The sequence below is a fragment of the Geotrypetes seraphini genome, chromosome 7, assembly GCF_902459505.1.
Source record: "Geotrypetes seraphini chromosome 7, aGeoSer1.1, whole genome shotgun sequence".
Lineage (NCBI taxonomy): Eukaryota > Metazoa > Chordata > Amphibia > Gymnophiona > Dermophiidae > Geotrypetes > Geotrypetes seraphini.
In genome coordinates, this window is record NC_047090.1 from 168,124,070 (window position 1) to 168,146,768 (window position 22,699).

A 22,699-nucleotide genomic window follows, 5' to 3' on the forward strand; every position below is an offset into this window, starting at 1 on the left:
CCCAGATTCTGCAAACGGCGCCTAAGACAGCCAGCGTCTACAAAAAATGGCACAGGTTGAGCGCCAATTAGGCTTGGGTGCCATTAACAAAATCTCGGCTACTGGAGCCTAACCCTCTCTTTTATTAAGGTGCGCTAACCGGTTAACGCGCGCTAATCGATTTAGCGCACTCTAAACACTAACGCGTGCATATTAGCCTGCGGACGCGTTAGCGTTTAGCGTGTGCTAATTCAATTAGTGCGTGCTAATCGGTTAACGCAGCTTAGTAAAAGAGGGCCTATGAAGAAACGTAGGCACGTGTAATGTAGGCGAGGGCTTTAACCGCCTACATTTCTGGCACCTAGTTTTTACGGAGAATCACTCATAGCGTCACCTAAGGTCATCTCCGTTACCCCCTAACCACGCCTACTTTGATCTTAGGTGCTGTTAAGATGCCATGCCGTAAGCGCGATTCTGACATCCACTTTTTTTTTTTTTTTTTAAATTGGTTTTAAATAGCGTGATCAATTACCACGCTGATTAACACCAATTAAAGCAATTCAGTTCGTCATTTGTAAGTGCGATCAGAACCGGGCCTTGCTGCCTACAAAATAGCTTCCTTCTACCAGAAACTCCCCAACCCTGTCTGTGCGGTCTGTCTGCCCAAATTAGACAGTAAGCTCTTTTGAGAAGGGACCATCTATAGAATATAAAATGCACTGTACAGTGTTGCGTACACCTTTCAATGCTATGGAGATGATAAATAGTAGTAGTAGGTGGCAATAGGGACTCCTATACTAATGTCTGCGTGTTAATAGGAAAATTCAGGGGCAGCCATTAATTTAAATAAAGATAAAGCAGCCCTTTTGCCCATGTGAAAAAAAGTGCCCTTAGTGCATGGGAATGACTCCTGTAAACATACGCTAAGGCCCTTTTTTTTTGTGTGTTTTTAACCACAGTTTGGTAAAAGAGCCTCTTTATAGGGCTGGTACAGTCACACTAGAGTGCTAAACTTGTGCCCTGTCCATTGGCTTCCTTTGCTGGTTGGGCCACAGCACTGGGGGAGCGTACCACACAGGGACATGTTTCAAGCTTGCAATGCTCCTGGTTACCACAAGAAGCAGAATTTCTCTTGCCTTTTTCAAAGAGGGGTGATGTGGCAACTATAATTTTTATTGCTGTGTTTGGAATACAGTACTTTGAATCCTCTTGATTTCTTTTTGTGTAATTCCCTAGTAGAAAGAATTACAGTAGTCTAAGTTGGAAATGACCAATAAGTGAATGAGAATATTAAGAGATTTTAAATCCAGAAGCGATGAGAGAGAACGAATCATTGTAAGTTTGAAGAAACATTTCTGAACTACTGAACAAATCTGTGTGTTGAAGAAAAGTTTATTGTCCAGGACTATCCTTAAAAGTTTAATAGTGGATACTAACTGAATTAGTGTTGACGAAATGCATATTGGGAATATGATGATGTTTAGGGAAAGTAAATTCTTGGAAAGCCAGTTACTGGTAAGGTTCAGTTTTTGGTTTATTTCCTGAATCTCCAACAAATATTGCTGGTTTCTGTGGGCCATACAAAGGCATTGGTTGGCAGGTTGAGTTCCAAGGGCCATAGAGTAATCCAAAGCACAAACTCTTTACGTTAGATTGCTACAGTCTAGATTTAATGGGTAAGACAGGCAGGTAGGATTTCTGATAGTCTCTGCAACTTTATAAAGTCTTACCTCATGGCCCTGGATCCCTGAGAGATTCATTTTGGGCAGCTTTGCCCATTTTCATGTATTGTTAAAAAAGGGGGAAGGGGCATTTAGAGAAAGGCCTAAATCATTTGGTCCACAATTCAGAGTTTTCAGGCAATCAGAGTTTCAGATCATGAACACAAGATATCACCAGACCTAAGAAAAAGGACATCAACTTAGATCTGATTATGGCCATTCAAAGTGTTTCAACCTGAAAAGAAACTGCCCGCAAAGAAACTCTGCAAGGGGGGAGAACACATGAAGTGAAAATCTTGAGATAAAGTGAGAAGAAATATGTTGCACATTGAGAGAAGGAGGAAGATGGAAAGAAGGTAAAGCATGGAAGTTCTGGGAGATCCCTGTAAGTCCTGACATTATTAAACCAGGTGAAGCGGGATGGGAAAAAACCATAAGCTTACAGAAACTGTTCTCTCTGCAGAAAACCTTTCTCTCCCCCTACAACTAAGTATCTTATCTCTGCAGCTGATGAAAACAGTAGATTAGCTGTGAAAAGATATTTCATACCATTTACCAGAGAGTATGCAAAGATGGGGAAATTGCCCTATTTCTAAGTTCAGTTAACTACTGTATCAGTGAAACTAGAGAGAAAAAGCAACAGGTCCTGAGGCTGTGGGTTTGCTGTGGTTTTGCAGCAAGGCCCACCCAGCCAGATACCATGAAGAGATAAACACAGACCATGGTCCGAAGATAGAATTCTCAGAAGATAGAATTCTCAAGAAATATCATCTAATGGCAGGTGTCAGAAATATTTACAGTTGGGAGGGGGTTTGATGCTCGGAAATGCTTATATGGTATAGAAACAGGCATTTCGGGGAAAAGGTTAGGTCTTACGAAAAACAGGGCAAACATATAACATGACGTAGGTCAACCAGCCAATAAATGAATGTAGTTAGGCAATAGTGCATAGGAAAATAGCCAATAAGGATGTATCATGTGGTGTTGGTCACTAAGAAATGTATAAAAACCAGGCCTTTAGAAGGGAGAGGGCAGAACAGAACATCCGAGGATCTTCAGGCCTGGAGATCACCTTCTGTTACGCTATATGCTAAATGATTTATTCCTGTAAGCTGTTACTGATTGAATAAATAAATATATACTTATTGAAACCAGTATATAGCATGCGAGGTCTCATTACCGAGGTAGGCCTGGACAGCTGCCTACAACAATTCACCTTTTGCAATGCTGTTTTTCATGCCTTTTGTGTGTGTCTGTGTTTTGTCTATGGATGCTGTGTCACAGTGTAAGTATGTGTATTGTTTCACTGTGTGTGTATTATGTTACTTTGCATGTTTGTGAGTGTATGTTGTGTTGCTGAGTACATATGTGCGTGCATGCTGTATGTGTGCTGTGTATGTTAGTGTGTTGCGTCACTATTAGAACATAAGAACATAAGAAGTGGCCTCCGCTGGGTCAGACCAGGGGTCCATCGTGCCCAGCAGTCCGCTTCCGCAGCGGCCCATTTGTTGTTTTTTTTAAATAAATCTTTATTGATTTTTTAGACCAACAAAAGTGCATAACCGTATATTTACATTAATCAGCAAGTTAAACACTTATAATCATAATCAATAACACTGCATAAAGAATAAATCCCACCCTTTCCTTCCATAACATTTCATCAAGGATTAAGGCAAAGCAAAGAAAGAAAGAAACCCACCTCCGCCACCCTTTCACCCTTCCCTGGATTTGTGTGGAAATAAACAAAAATTAAAGACAACTGTGACATCTTTTATTACTTCATTATAGAGTTAGTTATCTTTAAGGCGAGTGAGTGAATACCCTACTACTGTTCTACTACTATGAATATAGTACTAGTTCAGTGGTCTCAAACCCGTGGCCCAGGGGCCACATGTGGCCCACCAGGTACTATTTTGAGGCCCTCAGCATGTTTATCATAATCACAAAAGTAAAATAAAACCTCCGTGAAGACGGGATAATCAACTAGATCGACCACTAGGCTGACCCAGTAAGGCTATTCTTATATTCTTATAATACCTGTAGTTGTGAATCCCTGGAGGTAAAATAATATAAAAAGAATGATCTGGCAAAAAATAATTAATCCAGTGAGAGACAACTCCCCTTGCCCAATTATGTGTGCTGCCTAAGGTCTTGATTTGTTTTTTGGTCCTTTTTTTCCTCTGGAACATTCTTTGTCATTTGACTTTTCACCTGCTTCTGCCCCACCTTGAAAATGCCAGTCCTGCAATGCAATGGCCAACTACAGTAGCAGCTGACGCCAAGAGAAGGTTTCTTATCGCTCTCTAGAATGCAAGATGAACTTGTCACACTGCTGAAAGGAATAATCTAAAAAGAAAATTAACATTTCTTCCTAACCAGTTCTTTGGAATAAAATGCATCATTCGGTGTAAACATTGTACGCAGCATCATTTATTGTAGATAAAAGTTATAGGTGAGGCAGGCGGGGGAATGAATAATGGTACGGGTTCAGGAGTACGGCATGTTTGGAAGTGTACAGTGTGAGCGGAGATGTGAAAGCAGCATGAGACTGTATGATCAACGAGGGCTAGACTGGTTATAAAGAATTTAAAGTCTAGCTAAGCACATGAATAAGGGTGAATGCTACGATCCCCTGCGGAGACAGCGGGTACCTTCACCTGGGAAATTCACAGAGCTTGGGATGTGGGTGAAGCTAACTAGATATCTTCAGTTAACCTAGGATAGATATTTGCTCCAACCGGACTTTATGCTGTCATTTCCGAGTGAGGGGCAGCGCTATCCCCCCAAATTCTTTTAAATGGCGCTCAAAGTTGTGTGCGCAAATTTGGGTGTGTGCACAATGTTATTGAACAGCCAACCAATTAGAACCAATAACTGACTGCTAATCAATTAGCTAGAAGGATGCTAGGGAGAGGTACGGCCAGAAGGAAAAAAGAGGTATTGATGCCCCCCTGTATAAGACGCTGGTGAGACCTCGTTTAGAATATTATGTACAATTCTGGAGGCCGCACCTTCAAAAAGGTATAAGAATTGCCGCTGTTGGGTCAGACCGGTGGTCCATCGTGCCCAGCAGTCTGCTCACGCAGCGGCCCTCTGGTCAAAGACCTGTGCCCTAACTGAGACTAGCCCTATCTGAGCACGTTCTGGTTCAGCAGGAACTTGTCTAACTTTGTCTTGAATCCCTGGAGGGTGTTTTCCCCTATGACAGCTTCCGGGAGAGCGTTCCAGTTTTCCACCACTCCACCTACTACGTCGCGACAGAGAGGGCAAGTTAGGGGGAGGGGTAGCACTATACACTAAGGATAACATCAAAACTACCAGAATTACGGATATTAGATACACTGGGGAATCCCTCTGGGTGAATCTGGCCAGAGGAAATGAAAAATGCCTATATCTTGGTGTGATATACAGACCTCCGAAACAACAAGAAGACAAAGACTTAGAACTGATAGAGGACATAGAGAACATCACTCTACGGGGAGACACAGTGTTGTTAGGGGACTTCAACATGCCCGATGCAGATTGGAACACACTCTCCGCGACTACGAGTGGCAGTAAAAGAATTCTGAACTCCATAAAGGGTGCACGACTCAAGCAAATGGTGTTGGAGCCCACCAGGGACCAAACGATACTGGACCTGGTACTCACCAACGGAGATAGCGTCTCAGATGTCTCAGTTGGAGACACACTGGCCTCCAGCGACCATAATATGGTATGGCTTAACCTTAAGAAAGGTTTCTCAAGGTCAAACACAGCAACGAGGGTTCTCAACTTTAGAGGCACAGACTTCGACCGCATGGGAATTTTTGTCGATCAGGAGATGCAAAAACAAGCACAACCTAACAATGTAGAGGATATGTGGTTGACTCTGAAGTCCACCCTACACGAAGCAACAAACCGCTACATAAGAACAGTAAGTAAGCGCAGGAGGAACAAAAGACCCCAATGGTTCAGCGCAGAAATTTCGGACCTCGTTAAAAAGAAAAAAGAAGCATTTATCACCTACAAACATTTAGGAAAACAAGAGGCGGAAAAAGACTATCTGGACAGGTCAAAAGCTGTCAAAATAGCAGTCAGGGAGGCCAAACTCAAAATGGAAGAAGATCTAGCACGGAACATTAAGAAAGGGGATAAATCCTTCTTCAGCTATATTAGTCACAGGAAAAGAAACAAAGATGGGATAGAACGCCTGAAGAAATCGGACGGTAACCTTGTAGAATCAGATTCTGCCAAGGCAGAATTACTAAACGAATACTTCTGCTCAGTCTTCACCTGTGAAGCGCCGGGAGCTGGTCCACAGCTTCAGATGGGAGACAGCCAGAATGACCCGTTTCTGGACTTCGAGTTTACGCCCAGTAGCGTCTACTACGAACTATCAAGACTCAAGGTGAACAAAGCCATGGGACCGGACAACCTACATCCCAGAGTGCTCAGGGAATTGAGAGAAGTCCTGGCAGAACCACTATCTGTTCTTTTCAATCTTTCCCTACGCACAGGAAGAGTCCCCTTGGACTGGAAAACCGCCAACGTTATCCCACTCCACAAGAAGGGCTGCAGAACAGAGACGGCAAACTACAGACCGGTGAGTCTCACATCTATAGTGTGCAAGCTCATGGAAACACTGATTAAACAAAATATTGATACAATCCTAGACGAGGAAAACCTACGTGATCCCCACCAGCACGGATTCACCCAGGGCAGATCCTGCCAATCTAACCTAATCAGCTTTTTTCGACTGGGTTACTAGACAATTGGATGCCGGAGAGTCATTGGATGTGGTATATCTAGACTTCAGTAAAGCTTTTGATAGCGTCCCACACAGAAGGTTATTGAACAAGCTGAAGTCGATAGGATTAGGGGACACTCTAACTACATGGATTGAGGATTGGCTGAGTGGTAGACTTCAGAGGGTGGTGGTAAACGGTACCCCGTCCAAAATGTCAGGCGTGATCAGTGGAGTGCCGCAGGGGTCGGTCTTGGGCCCGATTCTATTCAACCTATTCATAAGAGATATGACCCAAGGACTTAGAGGAAGGGTATCACTGTTCGCCGACGACGCCAAACTTTGCAACATAGTAGGTAAAAACACCATGCCTGATAATATGACACAGGATCTACTGCTGCTGGAACGGTGGTCAGCAACATGGCAGCTAGGCTTCAATGCTAAAAAGTGTAAGGTAATGCACCTGGGAAAGAAAAACCCGCACAGAACTTACATACTAAATGGTGAGACCTTGGCCAGGACCACGACGGAACGAGATCTAGGGGTGATCATTAGTGATAACATGAAGGTTGCAAATCAAGTGGAGAAAGCTACCTCCAAGGCAAGGCAAATGATGGGTTGTATTCGTAGAGGTTTTGTCAGCAGGAGACCTGAAGTTATGATGCCGCTGTACAGGACCATGGTGAGGCCTCACTTGGAGTACTGCGTTCAATTCTGGAGACCTCACTACCGGAAGGATGTGCAGAGAATCGAGTCAGTTCAGCGAATGGCCACAAAGATGGTCTGGGGGCTCAAAGATCTCACGTATGAAGAAAGACTGAATAAACTGAGGCTGTACTCACTTGAGGAACGAAGAGAGAGGGGTGATATGATTGAAACGTTTAAGTACATCACGGGCCGTATCGAGTCGGAAGAAGATATCTTCTACCTCATGGGACCCTCGAACACCAGGGGGCATCCGCTAAAAATCAGGGGAGGGAAGTTCCATAGCGACTCCAGAAAATACTTCTTCACTGAAAGAGTGGTGGATCATTGGAACAAACTCCCACTGCAGGTGATTGAGGCCAACAGCGTGTCGGACTTTAAGAGAAGGTGGGATATTCACAGGGGATCCCTAGGGGAGTGAAATCAGAGGGCGGGTATTTGGAGTGGGCAGACTTGGTGGGCTATAGCCCTTTTCTGCCGTCTTTTTCTATGTTTCTATGTTTCTATGAACTTCCATACTTTCGTACAGAATCTATCCCCTTTCAATTTTAGAGAGTGGCCTCTCGTTCTCCCTACCTTGGAGAGGGTGAACAACTTGTCCTTATCTACTAAGTCTATTCCCTTCAGTACCTTGAATGATGGAATTGGTCGAGGAAGGTTGCTAAAATGGTGTGTGGTCTTCGTCATAAGGCATATGGGGACAGACTTATTGATCTCAAAATGTATACATTGGACGAAATGCGGGAGAGGGGAGATATGATAGAGACATTTAAATACCTACGTGGCGTAAATGCACATGAGGTGACTCTCTTTCATTTGAAATGAAGCTCTGGAATGAGAGGGCATAGGATGAAATTAAGAGGTGACAGGCTCAGAAGTAATCTAAGGAAATACTTTTTACAGAAAGGGTGGTAGATACATGGAATAGTCTCACAGTAGAGGTGGTAGAGACAAAGGTTGTGTCTGAATTCAAGAAAGCATGGGACAGGGACATGAGATCTCTTAGGGAGAGAAGGAGATAGAGGATGCTGCAGATGGGCAGACTGGATGGGCCATTTGGTCTTTATCTGCCATCATGTTACAATGTTTCTATAATCATAAAGTTCTATGACATCACAATGCAGGTGTAAAGAGCCTTAGCCTATAGGAAGAGAAGATGCAAATGTTGAGCCTTAGCCAATAGGGAGAGGAGGAGATAGTGGATGTTGCAGATGGGCTGACTGGATGGGCCATTTGGCCTTTATCTGCCATCATATTTCTATAACCATAAAGCTCTATGCAGTGGCGTAGTAAGAGGGGGCGGACTATCCTATGCACAGTCTTCTAGAGGTCTGCACGGGAATGGGGATCGAAGGAATCCCACGGTTCCTGCGGGGGTCTCGCGGGAATCCCCCCCAACCCACGGGACTCCCACGGGGAACCCCTCTAGCCAACGGGACTCCCACGGGGATGGAAGGCTTTGGAAGCAGGGTTCGTCCATATAATATAATGGGCACGTCAATATTAGTAAAAGAGGGGGTTTATAAGTGAATTACCTGAACAGAAAACAAAAAAAGGGTTCCACCAAAGAGATTCCACAAGGAAAACAGCAGCGCAAACACAAAAGAAACTGTGGAATTGATGATCCTGTCAGAAGTAATTGCTGCTTTTTATGGGGACGGGCGGAGATGGAGGTAATTCCTTGCAGGGATGGGTGGGGACGGAGAGGATCCTGACGGGGATGGGTGGGGACGGAGAGGATCCTGGCGGGGACTGGCGGGCATGGCCGGGATTTCTATCCCCGCGCAACTCTCTATAGTCTTCCTCAGGGCACTAGCACCCCTTCTCTCCACCTCCCCCCTCCCCACTGCTCTCCATTCTGCGTTTGCATCCTTTCCCTTCCCCCTGTACCTTTTAAACTTTGGTGCGAGCAGCCACAAACTTGCTACAATGTCGGCTGTGGTGCTCTCTCTGACGTCACCTTAGCCGTACTGGGTCAGACCAATAGTCCATCTAGCCCAATATCCTGTTTCCATGGTGGCCAATCCAGGTCACAAATACCTGGCAAAAACCCAAATAGAAGCAACATTCCATACTACCAATTGGTTTCTCCCATGTCTGTCTCAATAGCAGACTATGGACTTTTCCTCCAGGAACTTGTACAAACCTTTTTTAAACCTATATTTTTTATTCTTTATTTAATATCATTTTCATTAAGGAGTCATCAAGAGAATAGGAATAACACAATCAACAAAAATGCAAACTTGAAAAGTACAAAAAAGCAATCAGCAGAATCCAGAATACAAAGCATAGAGAGCCACTCTGCACCTCCAGTCTAAGGCTAGCCCTTCGCCTAGAGCCACCCCGGACCATGAGAACACTGGCAAAACCCATCTATGTTAACCACTGTTACCACATCCTCTGGCAATGAGTTCCAGAGCTTAACTATTCTCTGATTAAAAGTATTTCCCTATAACTTCATTGAGCGTCCCCTAATATTTCTAATTTGTGATGGAGCAAATCAGTTCACTTGTACCCGTTCCATACCACTCAGGATTTTGTAGACATCAATCATATTTCCCCTCAGATGTTTCTTTCTCAAGTTGAAAAGCCCTAACCTTTATCGTCTTTCCTCATACGAGAAGAGATCATCCCCTTTGTCATCTTGGTTGCTCTTCTTTGAACCTTTTTTTTTAATTCCGCTACATCTTTTTGGGAGATATGGCGACCAGAACTGAATGCAATACTCAAGGTGGAGCATGGAGTGAAACAGAGGCATTATATAATTCTTACCCCATCTTTTACTAAGGTGTGCTAACTGATTTAGCGCGCTAAATGCTAACAAGCCCATTATATTCTATGGATAGAAATATAGAAACATAGAAGATGACGGCAGATAAGGGCCATAGCCCATCAAGTCTGCTCACTCTACTGACCCACCCCCAAGTCTACTATCCTAGGGATCCCACTCCTGGTGACAGGTTCCCTTGGCTTAACCCTCTAAGGGATCCCACATGGGCATCCCATTTGCTCTTAAATTCTTGCACGCTGTTTGCCTCGGTCACCTGCACCGGGAGCTCGTTCCAAGGATCAACCACTCTCTCGGTGAAGAAATATTTCCTGGTGGCGCCATGAAATTTCCCGCCCCTGAGTTTGAGCGGATGCCCTCTTGTGGCTGAGGGTCCTTGGAGAAAGAGAATCTCTTCTTCCATCTCGATACGGCCGGTAATATACTTAAACGTCTCGATCATGTCTCCTCTCTCCCTACGTTCCTCGAGTGAGTACAGCCGCAAATTTATCAGCCTTTCCTCGTACGATAGATCCTTGAGCCCCGAGACCATCCTGGTGGCTATCCGTTGCATCGACTCTACTCTCAGCACATCTTTTCGGTAGTGTGGCCTCCAGAATTGCACACTGTATTCCAAATGAGGTCTCACCATGGTTCTTTATAATGGCATTATGACTTCAGGCTTCCGGCTGACGAAACTCCTGCGGATGCAACCTAACAACTGTCTTGCCTTAGATGAAGCCTTCTCCACATGATCAGCAGTTTTCATGTCTGCGCTGATGATCACTCCCAAGTCTCGTTCTGTTGAAGTTCTAGCTAAGGTCTCGCCATTCAAGGTGTAAGTTCTACACGGATTTCTGCTGCCGAGGTGCATGATCTTGCATTTCTTAGCGTTGAAGCCCAGCTGCCAGGTCGAGGACCAAAGCTCCAACAAATGTAGGTCCTGCGTCATACTATCGGGTGAATTGCCATCTCTCACTATATTGCATAGTTTGGCGTCGTCAGTGAATAATGTTACGTTACCTTACGCACTAAATCGGTTTGCACGCCTTAGTAAAAGGACCCCTTAATCTTATTAACCATCCTTTTTTGTAATATATTTTTGCACCCTGGCTAACATTTTTTTCCACCCATGAATATCTCCCAAGTAGACCCAAAACTCTTACCCTTTGGACAAAATCCATATCTGCCAACATATGTAACCCGTCTGGATTGCTAAATGAACCAATTCCTACATTCTTATTGAAAATATCAGTATTTGCATATCCACAGAGGGCGAATCTCAGTATGAACGAACAGTGAAGCAGCCCTTGCAGCTCAGTGACTCTGCACAGCCATGTCTTTCTGGATGAAAGCAACAATATCAATATGAAAGCCTCTGTTTAAATTCCTAATCACCACACCAAATTGACTATGCATGCCTATTTCTCTGGGGTGTCAAGCTATAAAGATTAATGCTAGACAATATTATTTAATTACCGCTTGTTTACTTAATAAGAATTTCAACATTTTCAGTGTTTCACCATTATGCCTCGGTACGAAAATTGGTTAGGATTAGCAATATAGCAATCTACAGCAGTTATAAGAATAGCTATCTAGCCATATTGGTTTTGATTACACAGTCCTTATTTCAAAGAAATCGATTCAATTTTTAATTACCTCATGCTAAAATAATCCTTGCCGATATGCAAGCATGCATCACTGTGAAGGAAAAAAACAATACGTTCTGGGATATTGTGGGCATTATTCTTTCTTAAGAAATGATACATTGGGCCATATTTATCAAGTCTTGTTAGCATCGACATAGAAGGATGAGGAGAAAAACTTTGATAAATCAGACTCAGTCTTTCTTATTGCTCGCATGCCATAATCATTTCTCACTGATAATAGTATGAACTCTGCCACAATATGTGCACTTGCAGAACCTATCGTAGTAAAAGGATCTCGAAATGCAACACATCAGAAAGAAATAGCCAATTCTTGCCCCCAAATGTTTGCTCTACGCATTTTGGATGCAGTTCTTTATATTAGCACCTACAGGTACGTGTCACGTATGTGCATGATGTGCCGAGTAAACAGGCAGGAACGCTCCTTTTACGAATCCGCACTTGCGATTCTGGAAGAGCGTATGTGACGAAGTCCATAGGAACTGAATGGCCTTCATATCATTTGCCGCACTGGTACTGCAAGCACAATTTTGTAAAAGGATCCCTAATTAAACTTGTATGCAGTGGCTTAGCGAGGTGAGGGGTGTCTCTCCCCTGCCCTCATCTACGCCCTCTCCCGCTCACCCCTGCCACAAGCGTGCCTCCTTCCCTTTCCCCGTACCTCGAGTTGTTCACCGCCACAAGAAACAAGAACTTCAACATGCTCCTTGCAACTCCATCAGCTCTTCCTTTCATGTCACTTCCTATGCGCGGTACCCGGAAGTCACATCAGTGGGAGAGATGACGCATTCGTTAGGAGCACATTAAAGTTGTTGCTAATGGCGGTGAACAATCAGAGCTATTATACTTTAGTCTTCAAAATGATCAAAACAATAGCTGTCAGAGAGAACTACAAGAATATTTTCACCCAAGATAAAATTCAAGGGGCAGCATACAATATACTTTAGCAATACAAACCAAAAACAATACTTCCTGAAGCAACAGAGAAAATCCCCCAAACCATGACCAGATACTAATTTGCATAGAAACATGATGGCAGATAAAGACCAAATGGCCCATCCAGTCTGCCCATCCGCAGTAACCATCATCTCTTCCTCTATCTAAGGGATCCCACATGCCTATCCCATGCCTTCTTAAATTCAGACAGTCTCTGTCTCCACCACCTCTTCCGGGAGACTATTCCACACCTCTACCACCCTTTCCGTAAAAAAGTATTAGATTACTCTTGAGCAATCAGCTCTTAACTTCATCCTATGCCCTCTCATTCCACAGCTTCCTTTCAAATGAAAGAGACTCGACTCATGCCCATTTACATCACGTAGGTGTTTAAACGTCTCTTATCATATCTCCCCTGCCTTTCCTCCAAAGTATACAGATTGAGATCTTTAAGTCTGTCCCGATATGCCTTATGACGAAGATCACGCACCATTTTAGTAGCCTTCTTCTGAACCGACTCCATCCTTTTTATATCTTTTTGAAGGTGCGGCCTCCAGAATTGTACACAATATTCTAAATGAGGTCTCACCAGCATCTTATACAGGGGCATCAATGCCTCCTTTTTCATACGGGCCATACCTCTCCCTACCTAGCATCCTTCTAGCTTTCACCGTCACCTTTTCAACCTGTTTGGCCATCATAAGACCATCATATACAATTTCACCCAAGTATCGCTCTTCTATCGTGCATATAAGTTCTTCACCCCACTGATATCATGTAGAAAAGTATCCCTTGTTGTCAGGTCCTTGCAAATGCCCCATGAGGCTCATATTATATGTTAGGTGCCATCAACTCATGTTCGAGTCCTAGTGACTTGATGAACATCATCAGGTTTTTGTGGCAGAATCCAGAAGTAGATTGCAGGGCCTGCTGCATAGTATAAATTCATTGTTGTCACCGTTGTCGCATCAAACGCGATCCTCTACCTCCAACACTACCCATCTGCTGCTGCCCAGATGGCATCGTTAGTCTTTCTTCACTGAAATTTCTTCACCTTGGGAGGCCCTGCTGATAGTGAAACTACCAATGGCATAGCCTTCAGCTTCCCAGATGCGCACAAGCCCCAGTGACACGACAAGCCCGTGTATCATGACTGGGGATGTGACCCATAGATAGTAATAATTTTTTTGCACTACAGACATGGCCAATGACAGCTACTGCAAGAAGCTACATTTGCCATATTGTTAACTTCTTAGAATCCATAGCATCCATAACTAACCCTCTCAGCCACTTTATCCTCAGAAATCTACAATATCATCTCAACAGAATCCAACTCAGCTCTGAAGAAAGACAAGGGTAGACAGATCCTCACCATTCTGTATGCTTTGAACCAGCTTATAACAATCAGGTGCCTCTACAACTATATCCTTCTCCAAAGACTCATCAGAATAGGGAATAGTCATAGTCAGAGCTACCTAGCCACACTGCTTTAGATCTGAAGCTAACTACCACTCAAATAGGAAAAACACCTAATTATCAAAGCAAGCACTGATAACTCAAATTCCTTCACTCCTCTTTGTTTGAAGGACCAAGTTGTGCATTCCTGGTCCCTCAGATTTCCAACAAACCCTTAACAATGACCTTCTTATTCCAACCCCCTGGACCCCAAAACAGAGAGGGGGGGGTACTACTTCCGGCAATCCTCAATGCCAATAACTTCTCCTAAAGCTACCACCCATGAAAAACATATGTTTCTGGATTAGACTGAACAAAGGGAACTTGCAAAACTCATGTCCCGGCATATCACACCCATCACCTGAATGCTGGGCCTTAATTCCAGCCCTTAGATCACTCCCCCAGGAATAGGAACTAAAATCAGAGAAAGGAACATCGTTTGATTGCCACAAAGTTCATATCCCCTCCTAAGCTGGTAACGGCTCAACACTCCCACAGTAATGCTAATGCTAATGGTATCTTATATACCGCTATATCTCCTACTGAATTCAAACCGGTTTATTAAAAAAAATTACAAAGGGTGATTAAGAACAAAAATACAAAAAATTGTAAATAATATTGCTAAACATTATGGTTTGAGTGAAGTTCATTATTCAATGAGATAGGTTTTCAGTAATTTACAAAATATGCAGTAGGTAGGTATAGTTCTAATTACCATGGGAAGATCATTCCAGATTTTAGAACCCAGGTATTGAAAGGTGCGTTCATATTGTCTTTTATATTTGACAGATTTTAATGATGGGTATAGTACGACTTTGCTCTTGTGAAGTCTCATGGTGCCTATTGTTGAACCTCTCTGGATGTTTTTCTCGCATGATATGGAATCTGTGTGCAATGGAAGCATCCACTCCAATCGAAAAATAATTATTGATGATACTATAAGGCACTGGATCTCCTTTCTCATCAGGTATTACTTCTATCTTCCATCTGTCCAACTTAACCTCTGTACAGTTCTCAATATCCTTAAGGATCTTCATCAAATTCTTACCATCATACCCTCCTCCCCATCTCAAACATCTTGCCAAATCATTGCCGGTCCCAAGAGGAAGGATAACAACTGCAGGATGCTGTGGCAAATTTGCTTTGACTATACAGTCCAAAATCCAACACACAGTTCCATCTCCTCCACATGCAAGAGCTATGAAATCTGCATCTTGGAAAAAATTCAGCCCTGGCATTGGTCCAATCCCAGCAAGACCATAAACTTGACGTGGGTTTAAAAGATACTGAAATTTTCTGTATATTCTTTCTCCTTATTTCCCACCACTTTTAGGGTTATAATAATAATAATAGAGTTAATAATCAAAGGAAAGGAACTAGGTCCTACCTGCCAATTTTCTCAATCAAAGAAATACCCATATCATTACAACTAGGCCTAGCAGAGAAGATCCCATCATCTGCCTGCCCCCTGCTAACAACCCAGTGTGACACCCAAGGGTGTAAGCGTGATTTTGCATCAATCTTTCCCCCTAGTGGTAAGAGCACTGGGATTTCTTCTGGTGAACAGAAGCACTATAGACGTGCCCTGCTCACCTGATGAAATCACAAGCTCTCCAGTGCCACCTCTCAGCGTCACTTTGACCCAACCCTGGTGATGTGACTGAGAGCACATCAAGACAACTGTACAAGCAACTTCTGTTTCAGAACAGAATTATCTCCTGCCCCGGTGATCGTGGGACCCCTGTCACTGAATCCCTGATGCTCGATGCCTCTCCCATCACAACCTCAGTTACCTGGGCTTCCGCACACCTTGCAGACGCCGTCATCGCTTCCCAATTGGCCGGTGTGAACGATTGCTTCTAAAGTTGGCAGTTGTGTGTGTAAGCGATTGTATTCTAGAATTTACACACCCCTGACCCACCTACGTGCGTGCCCCCGCCGTAGCATTTAAGGGCAGATTCTGTAATGGACGCCTAACAATATAGATGTCTCTAAATCCGCTGAGCACCGATGAGCACGATTCTCCGTTGTGCGCCTATGCTTTATAGAATCACGCTGAGAGTTGCACTGCTGGATGTCTAAATGACGCCTAACCTTCAGACGTCCCTTACAGAATTTGCCCCTTAGTGTTCAATTAATAGAATAGCTCCTCAATGCAAATATGAGGGTAACTACAAATTATTGCTAATTAGCATGACCTAATGCCATTTGAGGTCCATTATTGGTACCTAAGCCCAGTTGGAGCCTAATTTAACAATTTCATGAGGGCACCGCTGGCACCATTCTATAACTTGCATGCCCAAATGTGCATGCCAGCTGGAAACGTGGATGCACAACTTCAGTGTATCTGAGGGTTAGCCAGTACTTTGACATGCTCAGTGTCGACAGTTACCACGAGAGAAAATGTGCTTGAAAGAGCCCCCTCGGCTCTCTGTCACTGTCCAAGGTGCTTGCATATCTAACGAACCTTCAGCTCACCCTCCCAGGAGAGCATCAAGACACCACAGTTAGCCTGGTGGTCCTCTTCCCTGTATTATCAAATGTATTTTCTGTAACACAGCCTTAGCTCTTAGAGACATTTCTCTGGAAATTGATTTAATGAGTGCAGCATTACATTTTTCAGTAGAGACTTAACGCTGCAGGGGTAATGTGAGGTAAGTGTACATAAGTTGTGTTTATGTTACCTTAACGTGCATTTCCACTTTTGCATTTTGCAGGAAAATTATAGAGTAGCTGAAACTTTGTGCGTCACAGAGAAACACTCCAGAAGTGTGCATGTAATCTCTCTGGTAAGATTAACTCTCCTCTACAGTTTAAAATGATTGTTTCTTTTCTTGTAACCTTCTGGTTTAATTTCCCTATTTATTTCTTCTTTTTTCCTGTTACTGTTTTGTTATGTCACGCTCCATTTCTCCACCTGCTTTCTTACCTTGGAGTCACTTGTGAGGGTTTGAAGGCAATTCTGTGTGCAAAATGTTGTATTTATGTGTTCAAATGGTATACATGTGTAAAGAACAATAATTGGTGACAATCCACCAAGCCAATAGATAAGGGGAGCAAGACTCAGGCAACTGGTGTTGGAACCAACAAGTGATCAGGCAATACTGGACCTGCTACTTACCAATGGAGAAAGAGTCACAGAGGTCTCGGTGGGCGACACATTGGCCTCCAGTGACCACAACATGGTATGGTTCAATCTCAGGAAAGGTTTCACTAAATCTACCACACTGACCAAGGTCCTCAAATTCAAGGGCACAAACTTCAAAGAAATGGGAGACTTCGTTCACCAGGCGCTACAAAGCCAAGCAGAAACCGATAACGTGGAAGAAATGTGGTCGACTTTGAAAGCCACCATACAGGAAGCAACAAACCGCTATGTTAAAACACTAAGTAAACGGCGAAGGAACAATAAGCCACAGTGGTTCTCTGCGGAGATTTCGGACCTCATCAAGGAGAAGAAAAGAGCATTCATCTCTTACAAACAATCAGGGAATCAGGACTCTAGAGAAGTCTATCTGGCCAAATCAAAAGCCATCAAAACAGCAGTTAGGGAGGCCAAATTCCACTTGGAGGAGTCACTAGCGAAGAACATAGAAACATAGAAAGATGACGGCAGATAAGGACTACAGCCCATCAAGTCTGCCCATACCATTGACCCCCTTTTAAGTCTACTGGCCCCCTTAACTCTACTGACCTGCTCTATTAAGACTATATCCTAGCGACCCTATTCATTGGTATGACTCTCGCAGTGATCCCACATAGGTATCCCATTTATTCTTGAAGTCTGGGATACTGCGGGCCTCGATCACCTTTACTGGAAGCTTGTTCCAATGCTCTATCACTCGTTCCGTGAAGAAGTACTTCCTGACGTCTCCACGAAACTTCCCTCCCCTGAGTTTGAGCGGATGTCCTCTTGTGTTCGAGGGTCCTCTGAGAAGAAAGATATCATCTTCCACCTCGACCCGTCCCGTGATGTACTTAAATGTCTCAATCATGTCTCCCCTCTCCCTACACTCCTCGAGAGTATAGAGCTGCAATTTATTCAGTCTTTCTTCGTATGAGAGACCCTTTAGCCACGAGACCATCCTGGTGGCCATCTGCTGAACTGACTCAATTCTGAGCACATCTTTACGGTAATGTGGCCTCCAAAATTGCACACAGTATTCTAGATGAGGTCTCACCATGGCTCTGTATAATGGCATCATGACCTCAGGCTTCCTGTTGACGAAACTTCTCTTGATACAACTCATCATCTGCCGTGCCTTAGATGAAGCCTTCTCCACTTGAGTAGCAGTCTTCATGTCTGCACTAATGATCACTCCCAAGTCTCGTTCTGCCGTAGTCTTGGTTAAAGTTTCTCCATTCAAGGTGTAAGTTCTGCATGGATTTCCATTTCCGAGATGCATGACCTTACATTTCTTGGCGTTGAAGCCCAGCTGCCAGACAGAGGACCAACTTTCTAAAGTACGGAGGTCCTGTTCCATAGTATCCTGCAGATTGTAGCCGTTTATGATATTGCATAGTTTGGCGTCATCAGCGAATAAGGTTACCTTACCTTGAAGCCCTTGAGTCAAATCCCTAATGAATATGTTGAAGAGGAGTGGACCCAGGACTGAGCCCTGCGGCACTCCGCTGGTCACTTCCGACGTTTTGGAAAGGGTACCGTTAACCATCACCCTCTGAAGTCTGCCACTTAGCCAATCTTTAACCCATGCAGTTAGTGTTACTCCTAACCCCATCGATTCCATCTTGTTCAGCAGTCTGCGGTGCGGGACGCTGTCAAAAGCCTTGCTGAAGTCAAGGTATACGACGTCTAAGGACTCTCCCGAGTCCAGCCTTCTTGTTACCCAGTCAAAGAAGCTGATAAGATTGGACTGGCAGGACCTACCCTTGGTGAATCCATGTTGACTGGGGTTCCGGAGATTCCCCTCTTTCAAGACCGTATCTAATTTATGCTTAATTAGTGTTTCCATGAGTTTACACACTATTGAAGTGAGACTCACCGGTCTATAGTTCGCAGCCTTAGCCTTGCAACCCTTTTTATGCAGAGGAATGACGTTGGCTGTTTTCCAGTCCAACGGAACTTTCCCCGTGCTTAGTGAGAGATTGAAGAGCACGGCCAACGGTTCCGCCAGAACATCTCTCAATTCTCTAAGCACTCTTGGGTGTAAATTGTCCGGTCCCATGGCCTTGTTCTCCTTGAGCCTTGTCAGTTCACTGTAGAACATCCAGAAAGGAGATAAAGCCTTCTTCAGGTATATCAGTGACAGAAATAAGAACTCAGGCGGGATAGTACGTCTTAGGAAACTAGACGGGGACTATGTAGAAACGGACTCGGAAAAAGCCCAACTGTTAAATGAATACTTCTGCTCAGTCTTCACCCGCGAGGTGCCGGGACTCGGCCCTCAGCTACAGACAAGGGTTGACGCAGTTGACCCGTTTAGTAATTTTGAGTTTACACCCAGCGGTGTCTACTGCGAGCTGTCAAAGCTTAAGGTTAACAAGGCAATGGGGCCTGACAACCTACACCCCAGGGTGCTCAGGGAGTTGTGTGATGTCTTGGCGGAACCGCTATACGCACTCTTCAATCTTTCCCTTAGTACGGGTAACGTCCCGTTGGACTGGAAGATGGCTAATGCCATTCCACTCCACAAGAAAGGCTCCAAGATGGAGACAGCAAACTACAGACCGGTGAGTCTCACATCAACAGTGAGCAAACTAATGGAAACTCTAATCAAACGCCAATTGGATACGATCCTGAACGAAGAGAATCTACGGGATCCCCGTCAACATGGATTTACAAAGGGGAGATCCTGCCAATCCAACCTGATCAGCTTCTTTGACTGGGTGACAAGGAAGTTGGATGCTGGGGAGTCCCTGGATATTGTATACCTGGACTTCAGTAAAGCATTCGATAGCGTACCACACCGCAGGTTGCTGAGCAAGATGAGTTCTATAGGATTGGGCAACACATTGACAAAATGGGTTGGGAACTGGCTTGGAGGTAGGCTTCAGAGGGTGGTGGTGAACGACACCCCCTCCAAAATGACGGAGGTAATCAGTGGAGTGCCGCAGGGCTCGGTCCTGGGCCCGATCCTATTCAACATCTTTATAAGAGACTTGGCAGAAGGGCTGCGAGGTAAAATAACATTATTCGCCGATGACACCAAACTAAGCAATGTAGTGAGCAAAAGCACAACAGACATAAATTCTATGCCCGACAACATGATGCACGACCTACTCCTACTGGAGCGCTGGTCTAGGTCCTGGCAACTCAACTTCAATGTCAAAAAATGCAAAGTCATGCACCTGGGCAGCCAAAAGCCATGCAAGACTTACAACCTTAATGGTGAGATCCTAACAAGAACTGTAGCAGAACGAGACTTAGGGGTGATCGTTAGTGAGAACATGAAGACTGCCAATCAAGTGGAGCAAGCTTCATCCAAGGCAAGGCAAATCATAGGTTGCCATAGCAAGAGCTTCATCAGATGTAAGCCTGAAGTCATTATGTCATTGTATAGATCCATGGTGAGATCCCACCTGGAATACTGTGTGCAATTCTGGAGACCGCATTACCGTAAGGATGTGCTGAAACTGGAGTCGGTCCAGAGAATGGTCACCCGGATGGTCTCGGGACTCAAGGATCTCCCGTACGAGGAACGGCTGGATAAATTACAGCTATACTCACTCGAGGAATGCAGAGAGAGGGGTGACATGATCGAGATATTCAAGTATCTCACGGGCCGCATTGAGGTGGAAGAAGATATCTTCCTTTTCAAGGGTCCTACGGCAACAAGGGGGCATCCGTGGAAAATCAGGGGCGGGAAACTGCACGGGGACACCAGGAAATTCTTTTTCACTGAAAGGGTGGTTGATCGCTGGAATAGTCTTCCACTTCAGGTTATTGAGGCCAGCAGCGTGCCTGATTTTAAGGCCAAATGGAATAGATACGTGGGATCTATTCACATAAAAAGGTAGGGGAGATGATTAGGTGGGCAGACTAGATGGGCCGTAGCCCTTATCTGCCGTCTATTTCAATGTTTCTATGTTTCTATATTTAATTGCAAAGGTAAAAATAGTCAAAATACAATTCTGGCATCAAAAGGATATCAAAACTAAACTAAACTAAACTAAACTAAACCTTAAGTTTATATACCGCATCCTCTCCATAAAGATAGAGCTCAGCACGGTTTACAGGAAATTTAATATAAGGAAGGAAAAACAAATAAGAATTAATGATTATAAAGAGGGTAGCGAGATTTACCTTTTTGAGAATAGCCAAGTTTTCAGATGCTTTCGGAATACTTGGAAGGAGCCCAGATCAAAAACTGGAAATAGCTGCAATATAATGTATGGGTCGGATTCTGTAAATGGCGCCCAAGTTGGCGGCCACCATAAAAGTGGTCGCTGATCGCCTGTCAATCATTCAAGGGCACCAGTTACAAAATTGCGCCTATTCAGTCAAGATAGGCAGCTAACATGTAGGTCCGGAAAACCCTGGCCTACATTTCAACCACTTATTTTTACTGCTAGAACGCAGCAGGCGATCGCGGCTGGGGAATTCCCCCCGTCCCCATCAGCTGAGCGGCAGGGACTCCCCAAAGCTGCGATTCTGTAACTGGCCCCTTGAATAATTGACAGGCAATCCAACTTGGGTACCGGTTACAGAATCACAGCTTTGGGGAGTCCCTGCCGCTCAACTGATGGGGGAGGGGGAGAATTCCCCTGCCGCGATCGGCTGCTGCAGTCTAGCGGCAAAGATAGGCGGCTGAAATGTCGGCCAGGGTATTCCAGGCCCGCATTGCAGCTGCCTATCTTGGCATGAATCGTGGCTGGGTACCTGCTCTAGCCCAATGGGACTTCCGGCGTTGGCCATGCCTACTTTGGTGTTCCAGAGCCTACAGCAGCTACTTATCCATGATTGCAGCGGCCATTTTAGCCACCTTTTATTTAGTAGACAATAGGCGCTTCAACACTGCTGTTCCTGACTGCATTTTTCAATTACCTAGGCATTGGCAGGGCGCTTACTGACGCCTAAGTTTAGGCTCTAGTTATAGAATTTCCCCCTAGATGTGCATCCTTTTGGATCATTCTAAAGTCTTACACGTTGCAAGAAAAATGTTAACCTTCCTGGGATATGAGGAATCTTTTTTTTTTTTTTCTTCAGTTTTATCTTCTATTATTTATGTTTGTCTGACGCTTATATTTTCAGTTTTGCAGATTTGGTTTCAGCAGACCTGATTTTATGCCACTGGCTTTTGGGCTATCACCAGTTATCTCTGATTTTTATATATGGTTTTCTTATTCTTGTTTGTTTTACCTTTGATATAAACTTCCCCTTTATCCCATCACTTCTCCTTTATTGCTATATTTATCTGCAGTGGGTGTGCATTTTTTTGTGTGTTTTCAATATACCTGTAAATGCTAATTTTACAGTGTAAATATGCAATGTATGGGTAAGGTGATCATATGTCTCACTTTGAGATCCTCTGTCCCGTTGTCCTCTCGCACAGCTTTGGGACGCCGAAATGTCCCGTTTTCAGAGACGGCGTCCCGAAGCTGTGTGTGGGGACAACGGGACAGGTGACTGCGGGAGAATGGGCTCTGACCCTGCTTCCCCTCCCGCTGCCGCAATCCAACCGCAGGAAAGGCATGTCTAGGCGCCGGCCCAGAAACCTTTTCCCCAACGTCAATTCTTACATCAGAGAAGAAGTTCCAGGCCCGGGCTTCTGGGCCAGCGCCTGGA

At 44.4% G+C, this 22,699-nt stretch overlaps 1 long non-coding RNA gene across 2 annotated transcripts in view; it reads left to right on the forward strand.

The window, feature by feature from the left end:
- Positions 1–22,699, forward strand: part of LOC117364144 — a 36,617-nt gene that overhangs the window by 5,531 nt on the left and 8,387 nt on the right. The window contains exons 2-3 of one of the 2 annotated variants that reach the window (XR_004540186.1): positions 14,743–14,920; positions 16,671–16,742. This is a non-coding gene — a long non-coding RNA (uncharacterized LOC117364144). The remainder of the gene's footprint in view (positions 1–14,742; positions 14,921–16,670; positions 16,743–22,699) is intronic. The other variant, XR_004540187.1, reaches the window with a different exon arrangement.